The sequence below is a fragment of the Hordeum vulgare genome, chromosome 1H (genome assembly GCF_904849725.1).
Source record: "Hordeum vulgare subsp. vulgare chromosome 1H, MorexV3_pseudomolecules_assembly, whole genome shotgun sequence".
NCBI classification, from domain to species: Eukaryota; Viridiplantae; Streptophyta; class Magnoliopsida; order Poales; family Poaceae; genus Hordeum; species Hordeum vulgare.
The window spans coordinates 490,293,155-490,313,550 of record NC_058518.1 but is presented as its reverse complement, the minus strand read 5'-3'; the positions used below and the strand labels follow the sequence as shown (position 1 = coordinate 490,313,550).

At 41.1% G+C, this 20,396-nt stretch overlaps 13 non-coding genes across 13 annotated transcripts; all 13 read right to left on the bottom strand.

The window, feature by feature from the left end:
* Positions 1 to 99: 99 nt before the first annotated feature.
* Positions 100 to 186, bottom strand: LOC123423977. Its single transcript, XR_006621484.1, has one exon. It is a non-coding gene; the product is annotated as a small nucleolar RNA Z107/R87 (small nucleolar RNA).
* Positions 187 to 18,166: 17,980 nt separating this feature from the next.
* On the bottom strand, positions 18,167 to 18,253 carry LOC123424026. Its single transcript, XR_006621517.1, has one exon. It is a non-coding gene; the product is annotated as a small nucleolar RNA snoR8a (small nucleolar RNA).
* A 239-nt stretch (positions 18,254 to 18,492) lies between these two features.
* On the bottom strand, positions 18,493 to 18,611 carry LOC123422585. Its single transcript, XR_006620584.1, has one exon. It is a non-coding gene; the product is annotated as a small nucleolar RNA SNORD14 (small nucleolar RNA).
* Positions 18,612 to 18,732: 121 nt separating this feature from the next.
* On the bottom strand, positions 18,733 to 18,813 carry LOC123423980. Its single transcript, XR_006621487.1, has one exon. It is a non-coding gene; the product is annotated as a small nucleolar RNA snoR77Y (small nucleolar RNA).
* Positions 18,814 to 18,882: 69 nt separating this feature from the next.
* On the bottom strand, positions 18,883 to 18,979 carry LOC123423953. Its single transcript, XR_006621462.1, has one exon. It is a non-coding gene; the product is annotated as a small nucleolar RNA snoR31/Z110/Z27 (small nucleolar RNA).
* A 42-nt stretch (positions 18,980 to 19,021) lies between these two features.
* Positions 19,022 to 19,115, bottom strand: LOC123424040. The gene has a single exon (XR_006621531.1). It is a non-coding gene; the product is annotated as a small nucleolar RNA snoR31 (small nucleolar RNA).
* A 60-nt stretch (positions 19,116 to 19,175) lies between these two features.
* LOC123422716 lies at positions 19,176 to 19,271 on the bottom strand. Its single transcript, XR_006620665.1, has one exon. It is a non-coding gene; the product is annotated as a small nucleolar RNA R30/Z108 (small nucleolar RNA).
* Positions 19,272 to 19,350: 79 nt separating this feature from the next.
* Positions 19,351 to 19,454, bottom strand: LOC123423975. The gene has a single exon (XR_006621482.1). It is a non-coding gene; the product is annotated as a small nucleolar RNA Z107/R87 (small nucleolar RNA).
* A 41-nt stretch (positions 19,455 to 19,495) lies between these two features.
* LOC123424033 lies at positions 19,496 to 19,583 on the bottom strand. Its single transcript, XR_006621524.1, has one exon. It is a non-coding gene; the product is annotated as a small nucleolar RNA U31b (small nucleolar RNA).
* A 70-nt stretch (positions 19,584 to 19,653) lies between these two features.
* On the bottom strand, positions 19,654 to 19,749 carry LOC123423901. Its single transcript, XR_006621421.1, has one exon. It is a non-coding gene; the product is annotated as a small nucleolar RNA Z43 (small nucleolar RNA).
* An 82-nt stretch (positions 19,750 to 19,831) lies between these two features.
* LOC123423436 lies at positions 19,832 to 19,925 on the bottom strand. Its single transcript, XR_006621073.1, has one exon. It is a non-coding gene; the product is annotated as a small nucleolar RNA snR60/Z15/Z230/Z193/J17 (small nucleolar RNA).
* A 75-nt stretch (positions 19,926 to 20,000) lies between these two features.
* LOC123423982 lies at positions 20,001 to 20,078 on the bottom strand. The gene has a single exon (XR_006621489.1). It is a non-coding gene; the product is annotated as a small nucleolar RNA U83 (small nucleolar RNA).
* Positions 20,079 to 20,300: 222 nt separating this feature from the next.
* Positions 20,301 to 20,396, bottom strand: LOC123423863. The gene has a single exon (XR_006621402.1). It is a non-coding gene; the product is annotated as a small nucleolar RNA Z43 (small nucleolar RNA).

The window sequence follows — 20,396 nt, the reverse complement described above, 5'->3', positions numbered from 1 at the left end:
TCTTGCTTTATCTATAAAGCAGGGTGAAACCTTTTTTTGTGAACTACATCATCCAAAGCAAACAAACAAATAAAATACAAAAATGCACATGAGATATTAGATGTCTGTGTTCAGCGGGATAATCCACAGAGAAAACCTGTGATTTGGTCAGTTGTGCTTGAATATTTACAAATCGTCACCGCCAACATCCAAGAAAAAGAACAATTGAGAAATAATACATGATATCTTCAAATAAAATCCCAGTATTATTCTGATCAACTAACAGTATAGAAGTTAGCATAGCATCCTACTATGTAGTCAAATTTTTATCTACAGAGTTGGATTTGTAAGTGTTTCAATCAGCACGGATCCATCGAACGAGAAGCTAAGATTGGGGCAAAAAATATGAACTCATCATCCTCATAACTACAATATAGCCAATTCACAATCGGGTAGCTATGTTCCTGTATCATTCCAACCATATGTACGCTGTTTTATCTCAATTTGTACCATTATATACTCTACATAATGATTACAAATAACATGACATGAAAGTTCAGAATGAATTTTAGTTGTCCAACAATTTGCAAAGAACTTGTCTCTTGTAATCTGGCTCAATAACATCGAGGCTAGTGAGGTGGCAGTAGCTGGACAAGTGGTGATGGTTGAGGAGGCTTCAACGACGAGCATGTGCACTCCGATGGAAACACTAGATCTCTGATTAGGCTATGTGGACGTGTGCATGTGTCGTATCCTTGTTAATGGTGGTGGCTTGAAGCTTGACTTTGGGATGAAAATCCAAAGATTGACCTAGAGTTGGACTCGTCGTCATCGGTGCATGTACGTCCATTCCTTCTTCAGGGCTCCTAGGAATTGTGTATTTCTCGTTTTGTTTAGTCATTTACCTTAGCGTTAGTGGTTGTCTGATGTATTTATTGTTAGACTGTCACGAGGCATGTGCCCTCGGGTTTTATTTTCCGGATCAATTTTTTTTTGCTGTAGAATTTTTAATAATGAATAATACATGGTTGTGTGCATCGCTTGATGTAGAGGCGGGGGGTTATCCTCCTTTTCTAAAAAGGTAAAAACATATAATTGGATAACCACACCTAACATATCATATTGAGTGAATTTTCGCATCAATGCACCAAATCCAATCCAAAAAAATCTTCAATTTCGGATATAGTTTTTCATATGCAATTATAATTGAAACTACATAAGCAAGCTAAAACTCGTCAACTAGGAGCTAAAGGACTTTTGTTCAAGTTCGCAGTTTGACCATCCAAACTACAAAAACAAACAGATTTTGACCTCGTTATTAAACAAACTTTTAGATTATTACTTTTTTACTTTGCTGGAGCATTTTAAACTTCATTTACCCTCCCAGATCATATTTGAGCCTTTGGCTCCCATCTCATTGGTGCGCCTCAACTTGGACCCATGTTGATGATCCCACACTGCAAAATAGGCAGTTCGACTAGAAACCTGCCATTCTTCATCAAACTCCATGCCACAAAATGTTCCATACCATACGCCGGTAAAGGGATCGAGAGTATACGATGCACATCAACCTGCCAAAAAGTCTGCTTCACGAGCTCTACATCAAGCCCCGACTCATGGTTCCGTTATAACGTACTCTGGATTGTTGGGTTGAGGAGCTCCCTGCAGTGCTTTGGAGCATCAGGACGACAACAAACAGATCCACTGGTTACACCCCTTTTTTCTGGTTTATGGAGCTGATGCGGTATTACCCAGTGATATAAGGCATGATCCTCCCCGAGTCGCCGCTTATGTTGAATCAGATAATGAGCAGGCGCATCAGGATTCCTTGGACGTCTTGGAAGAAAAGCGGGATTTGGCGGGAGCAACATTAGCTATATATCAGCAAGACCTATGTCGCTATCATAGTAGTAGGGTTAAGAGCCGAACTTTTCATGAGGGCGACTTAGTGCTTCGATTGATTCGGGATCATACTGGCATGCACAAACTTTCACCACCCTGGAAGGCTCTCAACAATGGTTCATATTACCTGGTGGACCTCTGGCCCAATACGTACACCTCCCAGGAAGAGACAACCCGGCCTTGGAACATTGCCCACCTTCGACCTTATTATACCTAGCATCAATGGCTCGTCAATAATGTACCTCTTGTTGTTATCCTTACTCTGGATAAATTGGAACACCTTGGAACAAAATCTGAAGATGAGCTAGGAAAAGACAAAAGAATGAAGAATATGTATGTGAAGACCCGGTCGTCGATTTGCACCTCTCATTGTCGCCTTGTACTTGTTGCTTAACTTATTGTTGACGTACCTGCATACGGACCACCCAATCTATAAACTTCAAGATTGAGATAGCTAATCTGAAATTATGCAAAAACTATACCCAAAGATCGGTATAGATATATATACAAGCCAATATGATGGGTTGATCTTAATTTTTACCAAGGACAAACAGATCAAGACACAAAAAAGGAGTCCATGGAAAAGAATCGCTAGGAGAGTGACCAATATACAGATATCTAAGCAGACTTGTTAACTCCAGAATTCACCTGGACCGACTTACAAAAGCCACACAATTCATCGCCTTGTACTTGTTACTTACCCAATTGATAAATACGCTCATTATAGTTCAAGGAATATAATTTATGCAGTCAGTATCATTCAACTTTCGCAAGAACATAATCAACACATTTCTTCAGGAAAACCATTTCCTCCGTCCTAACAATTAATGAATAAGAAAAAACACAAATAAAATGTAAGGGGAATGGTGGATGTGTCATTCTCTATTAGTAGTGCTAATGTCCTTCAATTTCTCATATCACCCATATGGGATGCACCAAAGAAACTATAAAGCTCAAGGCAGAGATCCATATACATCATACAACCATCCAAGTACTTTAAAATTGTAGAGCATTGAAATGTCATGCCAAATATGACTATAGCATACATAATACTTACATGTATAGTGTGTCTGCATAAGCTCGTAGTTATGCTCAATTCATCACAAAAATGCTTATAGTCACATTGGTACAACCTAAAATATGGCAACGCCTATAAATATTTATTACTTCCACTTTTTTATCTTTTGGAAAGTGTACTATCTTTTGAGAATCGTTGTTTTACATACTAAAAGATAAAAGGAGTGCCCAAAGCAATATCCAACATTCCTACTTCACTAAAGAATCATATCCACAAGCATAGACCCGAAGCAGAAATAAGGGCACTATAGAGAAAATTAGGAATATTAAGCATACGTTGATTATATTATCTATCTGTCTGCCAAAACAGAATTTCTTATCTCAGATACGCTGGATGCAGTATCTTACCTAACCAAGTATGCTGCAGTAATATCAAATGAAGTCGCTTGTGTACACAACACCGAAGGAAACATGGAAAGACACATAAAAGCAAGTGATTGGTTGTAGTGGTACCATTGGTCGTGGAAGGTACTTTGATAATTACAACATATTTAACATAGATGTGTTGATGCACGCATACCATATAATATAGTGGTTGGGCCTTTGAAGATCATCCACGACACTATTAAATGTTCCACTCGTTGGCTAGAATTGCTTTGATTCGGGAAGTACAACCTCAATATTATCAATTATAATACGACACAACATCATCCTCATGATGCCATTTTCGTCAAATGACTGAGTAATTCGTATTGTGAATAAATTTTCGATTAAGACCATAAGAAACTACTGAATATTCAAAGCAAGAGGAATCCAGCAGAAAATCTAAAGATGAACATATACAAAAAAAATTATTGTATTTTTTAGTGATTTTTTTAACAGATCGATGTATGGCCTAAAGTTTATATGTGTGACTACCAGAACTTGAAGATCAACTTCTATTTCAGAAGGGAAGAAAGGAGCCGCGACCTTCAAAATATAATCAATAACTCACCATTAAAAAGCAAAAAAAAATAATTCTACTCAATTTCAAAGTGAACATGGCAATACATAAGGAACCATATACACACAGTGGCTGTAAGGTGTGTGCACAGCATGCCATGTATACTAAGTTAAGATGTATAATAACAACAACATATTTATGCTTCAACTTTTCAAATTATACGGGGAACATTATAAATGAAGAAATTCCACAAAACAACACTCTTGAATAGATCGATCAGAAAGAATAACTTTGTGGTGGTTTCATACCCGACAATAATCTCTTCGTTTGTTCTCCGCTATTAGTGAATTTGGAGTGACTCTTTGTTGCATGTTGAGGGCTAGTTATATGATCCAATTATGTTATCATTGTTGAGAGAAGTTCACTAGTGAAAGTATGAACCCTAGGCCTTGTTTCCACGCATTGCAATACCGTTCGTGCTCACTTTTATTATTAATTACCTTGCTGTTTTTATATTTTCAGATTACAAAAACTTATATCTATTATCCATATTGCACTTGTATCACCATCTCTTCGTCGAACTAGTGCACCTATACAACTTACCATTGTATTGGGTGTGTTGGGGACACAAGAGACTCTTTGTTATTTGGTTGTAGGGTTGCTTGAGAGAGACCATCTTCATCCTACGCCTCCCGCGGATTGATAAACCTTAGGTCACACACTTGAGGGAAAATTACTACTGTCCTACAAACCTCTGCACTTGGAGGCCCAACAACGTCTACAAGGAGAAGGTTGTGTAGTAGACATCAATCTACAGTTAGCCCGTTTTCTATAATGTTTGGAATTCCAGAAATATGTGGTTGTTATTGCTAGACCTACATGTTCATTACAGTTACAATGATATTGTTTTGCGATTGAAATTAAATTTTCTTGCACAACAATATTGATTTGCGATTGAGAAATAGATTTTTTTTCTCGCAAAACCATCTCATTGCGATTGAGATTAATTTTCTCTCGCAAAATATTAATTCTCCCTGTTGAATTATCTTGCAACTTGATACAAGATCATCTCATTTAATTTGAGGTCTATACAATTCAAGTTTTTCACGGATCATCTCCCTGAGGCGGCCTGTCGGGCAACCCGTTCCGGATGCGACGAGACGGAACGGACAGGAGGCAGTGGGGCCCTGCCGCCACACACCGAGGCGGCCGGCCTGCAGGTTGGGCCCTGCCGCCACCGCTCGAGGCGGTCGGCTTGCACGGTGCTGCCCCCGCACCGAGAGCTTTAACGGCCCTGATTCCCTCGTTAAACGACGCTAACTCCGATTACACGCATTTCAGCGTTGTCGGGGCTGATTCAAATGTGCCCACCGACGAAACCGTGGCCGGTTTCCCTCCTTATTACCTGCTCGCCCGCTCCCACCGGGCATCTCTCTTCTCATTCTCTCTTCTCTCTTCTTTCTTCTCTCTTCTCTTTTCTCTCTAGCTCAAGAACACACTCCTCTCTTCACTTTGATTCGAGATTTCTGGTCTTTTGGGTTGGATTTCGAATATATTGTAGTTGAAAAAAAGATAGATCAAGGTAAGATCAATTCATTTTCGTAGGTTTTGTTCACATGTACTTAAATTTTACTCTATTTGATTAGTTTTCTAAGTATGTATTTTCTGCTTATTTAGACTGTAATTTATCACTTTGTGTAGTAATTTTACATGCAAGACGCATCATTGTGTGTAACTACCATTTTACACGCAAGACGCGTGTGTAATATTTTTGTTCATATGATAATAGGTCGATTCCTTCGATAAATTACTGGTGATATGTTCATCCATGCAACTGTATTTTAGAAACCTTAGGAAGCTAAAAAAATATGTGTGTAATATTTTTGTTCATGTGATAATAGGTCGACTCCGTTGATATATTACTCGTTATATGTTCATCCATACAACTGCATTTTAGAAACCTTAGGAAGCTAAAAAATATGTGTGTAATATTTTTGTTCATGTGATAATAGGTCGACTCCGTTGATATATTACTAGTGATATGTTCATCCATGCAACTGCATTTTATAAACCTTAAGAAGCTAAAAAAAAATGTGTGTAATATTTTTGTTCATGTGATAATAGGTCGACTCCGTTGATATACTACTCGTGATATATTCATCCCTGCGACTGCACCTTGAATATATTTTTTGTAGATGTAGTGTCGCGAAAATTGTTAGAATATAAATTTTTACACGTAGATCTACAATTGTTTGTGAATAGTTGTCAAATTGTTAGATATAAATAAATGATTATTATTGGATGTTATTATAATATAAATATAATAATATGATTTTTAATAGCCTAACGATGTAAATATGGTTGCTCGTTATGTACTATGAAAATTTTGTTTCTGTTCTATGGGCACATCGTACGTGAGGGTCCTTCTGGTGTGGATGTCTCTAGGTGCGGGATGACTACGGTTGTAGTGAGAGACATGGTTAATGTAGGGTATGCGGCAGTTAGAAGGTGCATCCGAGCGGTGTTTGGTTCAGCGATGTATGGAAAACAAATGACCATGGAGGCTTTCGTGATTGAGGGAGGAAATCGTTGGGTTCTGTGGCGGGTTACTGGTGAAAGGGCATGGGCTTCATACATGGGGTTTGCAAGCAATCTCAATAACTCCATGTTTGGACAGCCCATGATTTATGTGGATTTCATTTCTGCCACTCATGTCGCCAAGTGCAGTAGTGGGGCCGGTGAGGCCGAGTTGGCCATAATTGTAGCCCCCGACGCCGGCCCATCGGAACAAACAGGTGGCCAACAAGTGTATGACACCGGATATTGGTCTGCGGTCATTGACATGAGCGAATATGTCGAGGCATTGCCGGAGGCGCTAGATGATGACGATGATGGTCATTCTTCTGCCTCTTCGGAATCAGATGATGATGAAGTTGTTCCTCCTGAGAAGACGGTCGTTGCACCAATCAACCTAGAGTTTCTACAGGTTATGAGCATCACCAATGAATTTCACTCTGTTGTTGGCCTAGAAGCGGGAAGTCTGGCCGTTGGGCAGATTTTCCCACATAAGAAATCTTTTAAACAAGCAATACATAGCTATGCAATTGCCATACACAGGCAACATAGAGTGAAGCAGTCTGATAAAAAGGAGTTGAATCTCATATGCATCCATCGCGAAGCGGGTTACCGCAGAAGAGTTATTGCTCGCCAGAAGCCTCGAGTATGTCAGCCGTGGCATGTCACAAAAAAAGAGCAACATGGCTGTGAGCAAACCGGCACTCTTTCAGAGCACCGCAATATGATTGCAGAATATGTGTCACAGATCATGCAAACGACTGCGAAGGAAAGTCTTAATATTAGTATTAGGGATTTGCAGGCAACTGCATCTGATCCGATTGGCTTCCCTGTCATTTACAACAAGGCTAGGCATGCAAAGGAAAAGATATTCCAGAGGTTGTATGAAACCTATGAGGAGGTGTACTCTTTTGCCCCCAGAATGCTGCATCACATTTCAGTTGCTAACAGGGGGACTCATGTTTTCCGGAAAGAACGTCCAAATCCATTGAACCGGAACGAGCAAATCCGGGACCGCTTATTCTGGACATTCGCCCAGACTATACAAGCATTCAAGCATTGTCGTCTGGTTTTATCAATTGATGGTACATTTCTCACTCGAAAGTACAAGGGGACACTCGTAGTGGCCATGGCAGCTGATGCAAACAATCTACTTCTTCCTATTGCCTATGCACTAGTCGAGAGCGAAAACAAACATAGTTGGTTGTGGTTCCTGAGTTACGTGAAGATGGGGTCGTCAAAGATCGGGAAGGGGTTTGCATCATCTCTGATCGCAACACTGGACTATTAAGCGCGCTCGAGATAAGTAAGGCTTCACAAGATCCAAATTGGGGGTGGCACGATGTGGAGACAAGGTGGTGCATAAGGCATTTGGCAGCTAATTTTTATTCCAAATTCAAGAACAAAGATTGGTTCAAGCTATTCAAGATGATGTGCATGCAGAAAACTGAAGCAAACAATGAATGCTATCTAGGCAGGTATCAATGATGAGATCGAGCGCGCTTCCCTCCCGACGAGAGAAGACCGGAGGGATCATGAGACAACAATAAATTTGATCCAGTGGATCAGCGAGAATTGTCCCAATTTGTACAAGTGGGAGCAATCTCACGACAGTGGCGCTCGGTACGATATAATGGCAAGCAACATGTGTGAGGTGTACAATGGTGCTCTTAAAGGGGTGAGGGCCCTACCTATCACAGCGCTAATTGATGAAACTTGGAACCGTACTGTGTCATACTTTGCAGATAGAGTCACTGTCGCCAAGGCACAAGTTGAATTAAACAAGCCCTGGTCTGAGAAGATGCAAAGACATCTTGATGAGAAAGCAAAGAATTCGCAAAGGCATGGGTGCAGGTAGGTAGATGCACTTAGGAATAAATGGGGAAGTCGGTGTGCGAGCAAAGTTTGTTAAGGGTCACCACACGGGAGCAAAAAAATAAGTTGTGACCCTTGGCACAACCTCGTGTGAGTGCACTTGCAATAAGCCCAAGCTTTTGGGATACCCTTGTAGTCACGTATTGCACGCAGCTAGAGATCAAAAAATTAGTGTCGAACCATACGTATCACCGTTCTTCAAAATGCACAATTTATGCAACACTTGGAACGATGAGTTCTGGGCATGGGGCATTGATATGAACTACAAGCAATTGTGGCCAGAAGGGACCACATGGGTTCCAGATCCCGCATTGATGTGAACCACCAAGGGACGGCGTCAGTCTAGGCGTCATCGCAATGACATGGACCACAGCCAGTTGGGAGAACCCACGCGATGTCGCGTTTGAAGGTGCCCTAGTGACTCACGTGGGGAGTGCGTGTATCATAAGAACAACACTTCATGATATGTAATCATTTATGTATTTTAATTTAATCATGATGTAATCTTCGGAATATTTAATTTCATTTCATCGTGATGTAATCTTTGAATATTTAATTTCATCGTGATGTAATCTTTGGAATATTTAATTTCATTTAATCGTGATGTAATCTTCGGATATTTAATTGTGATTGCAGGTTATGGCTGAAATGCCCAAGCTTTTGCAGGGGTATCACGACAAGCACCACCGTTGCCACCTTCTCTTAAATCCAAATCATGAAAATCCTCCTCAGACCTTCAGGCTTCGAACCGTAAAGAAGCCCTGGACAATACATAATCGTTTCCTTAATCACCTTGAGGCTTATGGACTCCTTCATTTTGCGAACCTCGCAGCTCGTCCAGGCAGTTTCACTGCCAGTCCATCCCTTTTAATATCCCTTGTTGATCGATGGAGACCGGAGACCCACACCTTTCACTTTCGTTGTGGAGAGCTTGCACCTACGCTAAAAGATGTGTCAATGATCACAGCTTTACCAATTAGAGGTGTGCCATTGGTACCTCCACGAGTTTCTCCTACTTGGTCAGCAGATGTTTCGGGCCGTCTTAGGCTCGATATGCCCATATCAGATTGTTCTGGTCCGCCTCGAGGTGTCCCACTCAGCTGGCTTCGTACTAACTTCGAAATTTTATCTATCTATGATGATCTTGAGACCACGAAGAGACACTTGTTTGCATATTTGTTGTGGCTATTTGGTGTGATGTTTTCGAATTCTCACGGGGAGGTAGTTTTTCCTGGTCTCATCTACTTTGCCGCAAAGATAGTGGACGAATCATTACCCCAAAATCCACCATATAGCTTTGGTTCTGCTATCCTTTCTCACACATACCGAGGGTTGTGTGATGCGAGTCAAAAAACTTCATTCACAGCTAAAGCTCCATTACTTTGTGTCTCGTACGAGTTTCTACAGTTGCGGTCATGGGAATACTTACCTGTAGGACAACCCCAGATAGTAGAACCGGCAACCCCGTACGACTATGGTGCGGGCATTGTAACTATGTCTAGCCGGTGGATGCTTGGTCGAAAAAAATGGTCTACTAAAATTGCGCAAAATTGTTACCCCATATACCATGATCGGTTTGAGATTCTTCACGACTCACAAAGGTCTTCTTAATGAGAATAGTATGTAACTACCAAAGATCGTTAAGAAGCTTAAACTGATCATGGTATGAAAAGTTGCTCAAACTGATCATGGTATATGGGGTAACAATTTTTCGCAATTTTAGTAGACCAATTTTTCCGACCAAGCATCCACCGGCTGGACATAGTTACAACGCCCGCACCATAGTCGTACAGGGTTGTCGGTTCTACTATCTGGGGTCGTCCTACAAGTAAGTATTCCCATGCCCACAAATGTAGAAACTCGTACGAGACACAAAGTAATGGAGCTTTAGTTGTGAATAAAGTTTTTTGACTAGAATCACACAACCCTCGGTATGTGTGAGAAAGGATAGCACAACCAAAGCTGTTTGGTGGATTTTGGGGTAATGGTTCATCCACTATCTTTGCGGCAAAGTAGATGAGACCAGGCAAAACTACCTCCCCGTGAGAATTCGTAAACATCACACCAAATAGCCACAGCAAATATGCAAACAAGTGTCTCTTCATGGTCTCAAGATCAGCATAGCTAGATAAAATTTCGAAGTTAGTACGAAGCCAGCTGAGTGGGACACCTCGAGGCGGACCAAAACGATCTGATATAGGCATATCGAGCCTAGAGGGCCCAAGACATCTGTTGTCCAAGTAGGAGAAACTTGTGGAGGTACCATTGGCACACCTCTAAATGGTAAAGCTATGATCATTGACACATCTTTAAGCGTAGATACAAGCTCTCCACAGCGAAAGTGAAAGGTGTGGATCTCCGGTCTCCATGGATCAATGAGGGATGTCAAAAGGGATGGGTTGGCAGTGAAACTGCCTGGACGAGCTATGAGGTTCGCAAAATGAAGGAGTCCATAAGCCTCAAGGTGATCAAGGAAACGATTATGTATTGTCCATGGCTTCTTTACGGTTCGAAGCCTCAAGGTCTGAGGAGGATTTTCATGATTTGGATTTAAGAAAAGGTGGCAACGGTGGTGCTTGTCGTGATACCCCTGCAAAAGCTGGGGCAATTCAACCATAACCTGCAATCACAATTAAATATCCGAAGATTACATCACGATTAAATGAAATTAAATATTCCAAAGATTACATCACGATGAAATTAAATATTCGAAAATTACATCATGACGAAATGAAATTAAATATTCCGAAGATTACATCACGATTAAATTAAAATACATAGCAAGATTACATATCATGCAGTGTTGTTGTTATGATACGGGCACTCCCTACGCGAGTGACCAGGGCACCTACAAACGCGGCATCGCTTGGGTTCTTCCAAATAGGTGTGGTACATGTCATTGCAATGACGCCTAGACTGAAGTCGTCCCTTGGTGGTTCGCATCAATACGGGATCTGGAACCCATGTGGTCCCTTCTGGCCACAATTGCTTGTAGCACATATCAATGCCCGGCCCAGAAATCACCGTTCCAAGTGTTGTATAAATTGTGCATGTTGAAAAACGTTGATACGTATGGTTCGACACTAATTTTTTGATCTGCAGCTACCCGCAATATGTGACTGCAAGGGTATCCCAAAAGCTTGGGCTCGTTGCAAGTGCACTCACACGAGGTTGTGCCAAGGTTCACAACTTGTTTTTTTGCTCCCCTGTGGTGACCCTTAACAAACTTTTCTCGCACACTCACTTCCCATTTATTCCTAAGTGCATCTACCTTCCTGGACCCATGCCTTTGCGACTTCTTTGCTTTCTCATCAAGATGTCTTTGCATTTTCTGAGATGAGGGCTTGTTCAATTCAACTTGTGTCTTGGCGACGGTGACTCTGTCTACAAAGTATGACACAGTCCGGTTCCAAGTTTCATCAATTAGTGTTGTGATAGGTAGGGCCCTTACCCCTTTAAGAACACCATTGTACACCTCGGACATGTTGCTTGTCATTATACCGTACCGAGCGCCACTGTCATGAGACTGCGCTCACTTGTACAAATTGGGACAATTCTCGTCGATCCACTGGCTCAAATTTATTGTTGTCCGACGACCCCTCCGGTCTTCTCTCGCCGGGAGGGATGCGCGCTCGATCTCACCATTGATACCTGCCCAGATAGCATTCATTTTTTGCTTCAGTTTTCTGCATGCACATCCTCTTGAATAGCTTGAACCAATCTTTGTTTTTGAATTTGGAATAAAAATTAGATGTCAAGTGCCTCATGCACCACCTTGTCTCCAGATCGGGCCACCCCCAATCTGGATCTTGTGAAGCCTTACTTATCTCGAACGCGCTTAATAGTCCATTGTTGCGATCACAGATGATGCAAACCCCTTCCCGATCTTTGACGACCCCCATCTTCAGGCAACTCAGGAACCACAGCCAACTATGTCTGTTTTCGCTCTCGACTAGTGCATAGGCAATAGGAAGAAGTTGATTGTTTGCATCAACTGCCATCCCCACTAAGAGAGTTTGCCCTTGTACTTTCCAATGAGAAATGTACCATTAATTGATAAAACCGGACGACAATGCTTGAATGCTTGTATAGTCTGGGCGAATGCCCAGAATAAGCGGTCCAAGATTTTCTCGTTCCGGTTCAATGTATTTGGACGTTCTTTCCGGAAAACTTGAGTCCCCCTGTTAGCAACTGAAATCTGATGCAGCATTGTGGGGCAAAAGAGTATGCCTCCTCATAGGTTTCATACAACCTATGGAATATCTTTTCCTTGTTGTAGGTGACACGGAAGCACATCAGATCAGATGTAGTTGCCTGCAAAGCCCTAATACTAATATTAAGACTTTCCTGCCGAGTCGTTTGCATGATCTGTGACACATATTCTGCAGTCACATTGCGGTGCTCTGAAAGAGTGTCGGTTTGCTCACAAACATGTTGCTCTATTTTTGTGACATGCCATGGCTGACATACCCCAGGCTTCTAGCGAGCAATAACTCTTCTGCGGCAACCCGCTACGCGATGGATGCATATGAGCTTCAACTCCTTTTTATCAGACTGGTTCACTCTATGTTGCATGTGTATGGCAATTGCATAGCTATATATTGCTTGTTTAGCAGATTTCTTATCTGGGAAAATCTGCCCAACGGCAAAACTTCTCGCTTCTAGGTAAGCAACAGAGTGAAATTCATAGGTGATGCTCATACCTATAAAAACTCTGGGTTGATTGGTGTAGCGACCTCCTTCTCAGGAGGAACAACTTCATCATCATCTATTTTTGAAAGAGGCAGAAGAATGACCATCATTGTCATCATCTAGCGCCTCCGACAATCCCTCGACATGTTCGCTCATGTCAATGACCGCACACCAATATCCGGTGTCATACACTTGTTGGGCACCTGTTGGTTCCGATGGGCCGGCGTCGGGGGCTACAGTTATGGCCAACTCGGTCTCACCGGCCCCGCTAAAACACTCGGCGACATCAATGGCAGAAATGAACTCCACATAGACCATGGGCTATCCAAACATGGAGTTATTGGGATTGCTTGCAAAACCATTTACGACGCCCATGCTCTTTCACCGGTAACCCGCCGTAGAACCCAACGATTTCATCCCTCAAACACGAAAGCCTCCTTAGTCATTTGTTTTCCATTCATCGCTGAACCAAACACCGCTCGGATGCACCTTCTAACTGTCATATACCCTACATTAACCATGTCTCTCACTACAACCGTAGGCATCCCGCATCTAGAGACATCCACACCAGAAGGACCCTCACGTACGATGTGCCTATAGAATGCTAACAAATTTTCCATAGTACCTAACGAGCAGCCATATTTACATCGTTAGGCCACTAAAAATCATATTATTATATTTATATTGTAATAACATCCAATAATAATCATTCATTTACATATAACAATTTGACAACTATTCACAAACAATTGTACATCTACATGTAAAAATTTATATTCTACCAATTTTCACAACACTACATCTACAAAAAGAAAATAAAAGATGCAGTCGCATGGATGAACATATCACGAGTAATATATCAACGGAGTCGACCTATAATCACATGAAAAAAGTATTATACACATAATTTTTTTTAGCTTCCTAAGGTTTCTAAAATGAGTTGCGTGGATGAACACACGGACGGTCAATGGGCCCCCATACCCGCGAAACCCATGGGGATTTCATCCATTTGGGGTTGGGGATGGGTGAAAATCTCACCCATGGGGATATTTAGTGAACTTATTTATTCCCCGTAGGGTACAACGGGGATGGGGATGATATCCTATTCTCGAGACCCGATATCCAACGGGACCCGTATTTTAGATATGACATGTAGGACCATGTATATGTCTATATATATAGAATGCAGTCAACCCTAAAAAAATCAATAACCCTACCTCTAATTTGATCGCCCTCACCCCACCCAAGCCGTCGCCATGACGAAGTCAACACGTCCTAGATAGCCTGCTACAGCAGAGGCACAGCGTCATAGCTCCAGGTTCCAAGGGAACGCTGATGCATCAGCTTCTCAAAGCCCATCGTCTTCATCAGCCAAGACCAAGGCACCAGCAGCCGAACGACCATCACCTCGTCTCCTACAGTCATGCATCTCCATGGTGATCTCTCTCTCTCTCCCTCTCTCTCTCTCTCCCACCCCCCTCCCTCCCTCCCTCCCTCCCTCCCTCTCTCTCTCTCATATCCCCTAGGGCACACCTTGTCTTGTTCCTTTCTTGGAGATTGGAATCTGTGAATACTGCTTTCATGTCCTGCATACTGCATACACACTTTTCAGATTTAGTTGTGAAGTTGTGAAATTTTAGATTGATTTTATTACTAGCCGACATCCACAAATTTTGCGAAGATTTAGTTGATTTTTCTTGTCCCTTGGTGTGCACATCAACTTGTACCCGTTTATTCTTTCCATGTTGTGAGAGATAAGTAAGATTTTAAACATGAGGTTACTGTGTTGTACTATACTGATGAATAAAATCATATGTTTAAAAGGTACTTGTTTCATATTGTAGGTCCTACTCTGACATCCCCTCAACATCAAGAAGATGAGGTACCCGTATCACAGGTTGAGCCCATGAATACAGGTACAGTTGTCATAGAGGAAGACAGCGAAGAAGATGAAAAAGAGGCGGCGGAAAATGAAGAAGAAGTAGTGGTTCGTCCTAAGAGGAAGTTGACATCTCCTGTTTGGAAGGAGTTTAAGAAAGTGAAAGTGATAAACAGAATGAAGGCCAAGTGTAACTGGTGCTCAAAGAAGCTTGGAGGGGAACCAACCAATGGAACAAAGCATCTCCATGACCATTTAAAGATATGTCCATATCGCAAGAGGCCTGCGGACAGCAAGAAGCAAACTTCTTTGAGGTATAGTTCGAATGTACAAGGTGGGAAAGTTGTTGTAGAGAACTATACTTTTGATGAGGATGTTGCTAGAAAGGCTCTTGGTTCCATGATTCTTCTACATGACTATCCCCTATCAATGCTGATCACATTGGGTTTAGAAAATTTGTTTCTGCACTCCAGCCATTATTTAAGATGGTGACAAGAAATACTATTAGGAATGATATCTTAGATAGCTATAAAGTTGAAAAGAAGAGGGCTATCAACTACATGGAGAAAAGAGGTTACATGGCTATCACAGCGCATTTTGTTGATGAATCTTGGAAGCTTCGCAGCTATATTATGAGGTATTTTTGGTCATACATTTTGTGTTATTTTTTATGCAAATTGCACCACTGTTGTATAATATAGTCTCTAATAACAAGCTTTTACATTTTTCATTTTCAGATTTATTTATGTTCCAGCGCCACATACAGCTCGTGTAATTGCTGAGATACTTCATGATGCACTGGTTTCATGATGCACTGGTTGTATGGTATCTGGAAGATAAGGTATCTACATTGACTGTTGATAATGCCACAACGAATGATGCTTGCATTCCCATATTAGAGAATCTGATAGGTTCAAGTAAGCTTATGTTAGGTGGCAAGCTTTTACATATGTATTGTTGTGCGCATATTCTTAACTTGATAGTCAAGGATGGTTTGGATGTGTTAGAAGAATCCATTGAGAAAATCCGTGACAGTGTTGCATTCTGGACTAGCACACCTAAGAGAATAGAGAATTTTCAAGAGGTTGCCAAGATGCTGAAAATAGACCAAAGTCAAAAATTATCCCTTGATGTGAAAACACGATGGAACTCTACGGTTCGATCATGTAAAATATATGTAGTATGAATTTTCCGTAAAACTATATTTTTAAATTATGCAGTTTCATCTACGGTTTCTGTTCGACCGCGCATGTTTTCGACCCGCAAACGCAATCTTCGTAAAACTACAAACGCGTTTTGCGGGTCGAGATTTTGCGGGGTCTGCTAGAGTTGCTGGTTCACGTTACCCAACTTTGAGGACTATTGCACGTGATATATTTGCCATCCGATTAACTACGATAGCTGTGATATATTTGCCATCCGATTAACTACGATAGCTCCGGAGTGAGCGTTCAGTACAGCAGTTATCTGACCCCTAATTTGCTAGAAGCTTTAATGTGTTCACAAAACTGGGAGAGAAACAGAGGTAAAGGTTTACATATTTCTGTAGTTGCCTTGACGATACACAAGAAGGTTTAGAAGTGAGTCATTCTAACATTGTACATGGTTCCATTTTTCAACTTTGAAGATTTTTCTCTATTCATTATTTTTCTTATGGTTTTCTTATGTGTATGTGCAGCGCATCACACTGTAGAGGGTTTCCTTATGCTGCAAGTCAGCTCAACTTCAACAAAGGACGATGCCAAGACAAACCAAGGATGTAGCTATTAGCTTGCTACCTCTGCAATACTTTTACACACAACCATGTTTACCTTATGTTTGAGTGAATACATTATGTCCATTGAGTATAATTTTTGTTGAACTTTCTAAGGTTTCTAAAATACAGTTGTATGGATGAATATATCAACAGTATTTTATCAGTTACATACATTCATCTTGCATGTAAAACTACTACACAAAGTTTACAGACTAAATAAACAAAAAATACATATTTAAAAAATTAATCAAATAGACTAAAATTTAAGTGCATGCGAACAAAACCTACGAAAATAAATGAATCTTACCTTTACTTTTTCAACTGCAATATATTCAAAATCCAACCCAAAAGACCAGAAATCTTGAATCAAAAATATATGAATCTTACCTTTACCTTGACCTATCTTTTTTTCAACTGCAATATATTCCAAATCCATCCCAAAAGACCAGAAATCTTGAATCAAAGCGAAGAAACGAGCTAGAGAGAAAAGAAGAGAGAGAGAAAGACAAGAGAAATGCCTTGAGCTGAGCTAGAGAGAAAAGAAGAGCGAGAGAATGACAAGAGGGTAATAAGGAGGGTAACCAGCCACTGTTTCGTCGGCGGGCACTTTTGAATCAGCGGCGTTTAACGTGGAAATCAGAGCCGTTAGAAGGCCGATGTTTCGTCGGTGGGCACATTTAAATCAGCGCCGTTTAACGTGGGAATCAGAAGCGTTAAAGCTGTCGGTGTGGCACTGTTTAGTCGGTGGGCACGTTCAACGTGGGAAATGCGTGTAATTGGCACTGTTTAGTCGGTGGGCACGTTTACCGTGGGAAGTGCGTGTAATTGAGGTTACCGCGCTTTAACGTTTAAAGCTGTGGGCGGGGAAGGGGGCAGCACCGTGCAAGACTGCCGCCCCAAGCGGTGGCGGCAGGGCCCAGCCTGTAGGCCAGCCGCCTCAGTGCGTGGTGGCAGGGCCCCAATGCCTCCAGTCTGTTCCATCCCAGGGCATCGCTCAGGGCGTGGCGGCAGGCCCCAGTCGCCCTTCCAAACAAATTGACTAGGCTAAGAGTTCTTTTAGACAAAAATTCCAGCTGGAGTTGCTCTAATTCACCATCAATAACAACAAACGTTTTACAAGATATAAGGCAACGCAGATTACTTTATTACTGCATACAAACAAATGTCTTGCACTTGTCCATGCATAACTTACATCACGAATCAGTATTCCACTGATAACAAAATGAAATTACATCATTAACTCTACTCAACAGGATGAAGCACGTTATGTCAGAGCATATGTTGCTTCAAAAGGGATAAATTCTACGACAGAAATGGAAACAGTATTGTGAGTTCAGAAGGATTATTCAGTAATGCCCTAGTCACAAACGGAACAGTTCTGTAGAGTTGTATCTGAACAGGAGGCAGTCATCTCAACTGAGTTTCACGTCAAGAATGAACCACGATGCTATCAGCCCTGCACAAGATTATCAGTGCTGAACGAATAAATCCACGTCAAATAAAATATACATATACAACAAAACGAATACAAATTCGAAAGACTGTTCACTGGTGCTCAGATTCTATGGGTGTATAGATGTCGTTCACTGGGGGCTTCCCTTCAGTACGAGGAATGTTTTATAATCACTGCACCAAAAACACGTCCATTCTACCAGATCACAAGACAAAAAACTTGAATTTGGGGGCGAGCGTAACACAAGATCTATCTATGACGGATTTGTGCTATAAGCGCCACCTGCATTATATCTCTAGGAGAATTGCAAACTTGGATGCAAGGACAGCAGCCAAACATTGAAACAAAGCTCCAAATGGAAAACCAACAGAACAAACAAGATAAGATCTTCCAATGTAACAGAACGTATGGGGATAATAATAAGGCTCAGACATCCAAGGAAGGAATTAGCAGCATTAGCTCTCAAGCCTGGCTGGGCGAAAGCTCTAAGGCGGCATCTGCGAATGTTGAGAAACAAGCCTAAATTTTATCATCATTGCCATAACGTATACCCAACTGATCAAATCATAGAGAACCTAGAAAGGAATCCCATATATATTCAACAGAATTATATTTAACACATACTAAAACTTCATAACAAGACCCGAAGCTATTAGCGCGATTAAATGCCTCAGAAAGCCGCAAAAATATCGTCATTAAGAATCAGACGGTAATTCCAACATAAAGCTAATCATCACAGGCATCAATTACTTCTCCTATGTAAGGAAAAACTGCCAATTAACCACAAAACTAGAAAATCCAAGAAAACAAAGTGTATCATCAGAATATAAAAGCCTTCTCATCCACAGGAAAATAGGCACTGTGTCAGAAGGTGTCCTAAGATTGATGAAGGTCTCATCACATGATACTGACAAAATCAAGTAGAACATAATAATTAAAATCTGATCTCTAATGGATTCAGTTGCAAAGATGACATCACACAGGCAGCTCAGGCCACCCATCGGATCAAGTGTTGGATTATGCATCAATACTTCTTCACAATCCAGACAGTTCGTCTAAATTGAAAGGGAATAATATCAGCCAAAAAGATTTAAGAAATATATAGTTGCTCAGTGGTGGCATTGTTTAAATGGTTCGATTCTGCCAGCAATGTCGTCAATGCTTTCAGAAGAGGGAGCTTGTTATCCTCATCGCAACTACACTCTCCAAAGGAGACAAACAGATCAGTCAGAAAAATGGGAACAAAAGAAAATAAAGGCCGATTAAAAATAAGGGTATCAGATGGCTCGGTTCAGCGGGATAATCGGCATACAAATTAACTCCTGAGAGAAAATCTGTGATTTGGTCTGTTGAGCTTGAATATTTGCAAATCGTCACTGCCATCACCGAATTTAGTAAATAATAGAAAATCAAAATTGATTTGTCAAGTCAGATTTTAATAGTATGTCAATCAGCAAAGATCCACCTAAGTGGACCCTAAGACTGGGGCGACAAATTTGAAATCATCATCCTCATAACTAGAATATAGATCTGCTTGCTATGTTCAATCTAAACAAATAGCAATTCAAAATATGTATAGAAGAAGACTCGGAATATGGGTGGTGATATAGCAGGATGGTCGGCAAGGCAAATAAATGCCAGTTACGACGAACGAGACCAAATATCAATCTTCACCGTCCTCGACAACAAATTCATGATGCAAAAGAAAACAACCAAAAGAACACACAAACTGTTTGATTCTCCTGAAAAAGGGGTAGGTTGCAAGGTCATCAGATAGGAGCGAAAGACTATTTTTGTTCAAGTAATCACGATTTGATCATATGAACTATGCACTTGTGATCATCATTCGACCTTGCCAAACTAACAATTCAAGAGGATGATCAAGAAAGATGGCAGAAAAGAAACGGGAGTAGGATTCCAGTACATGTGGTGCCTCAGAAGGAAGGCAGTAGGTTATGTAATCATTAGTGATTTCATTGAGAAAGGTTCACACTAATCATCATCGGCACCACAGAATCATGAAAAATGTAACAACAAATAAAGCAATGAGCAAGTTGAGTGGCCTCATAGAGAAGATTAGATCGTTCCACATGAAGAAAATTCGGACATATGCTTGTCTATAATTTTGTTTAATCCTCGGCCATCGCAAAAACGAAAGAAAAAAAATCAAAAACCACAAACCAGAGACGAAACTAGCAGAGGGGAAAGTGTTTCTTGATCCCATTAGAGAGGACTCGGAATATGGGTGGTGATATAGCAGGATGGTCGGCAAGGCAGATTGCTGCCAGTTACGACGAACGAGACCAAATATCAATCGTCACCGTCC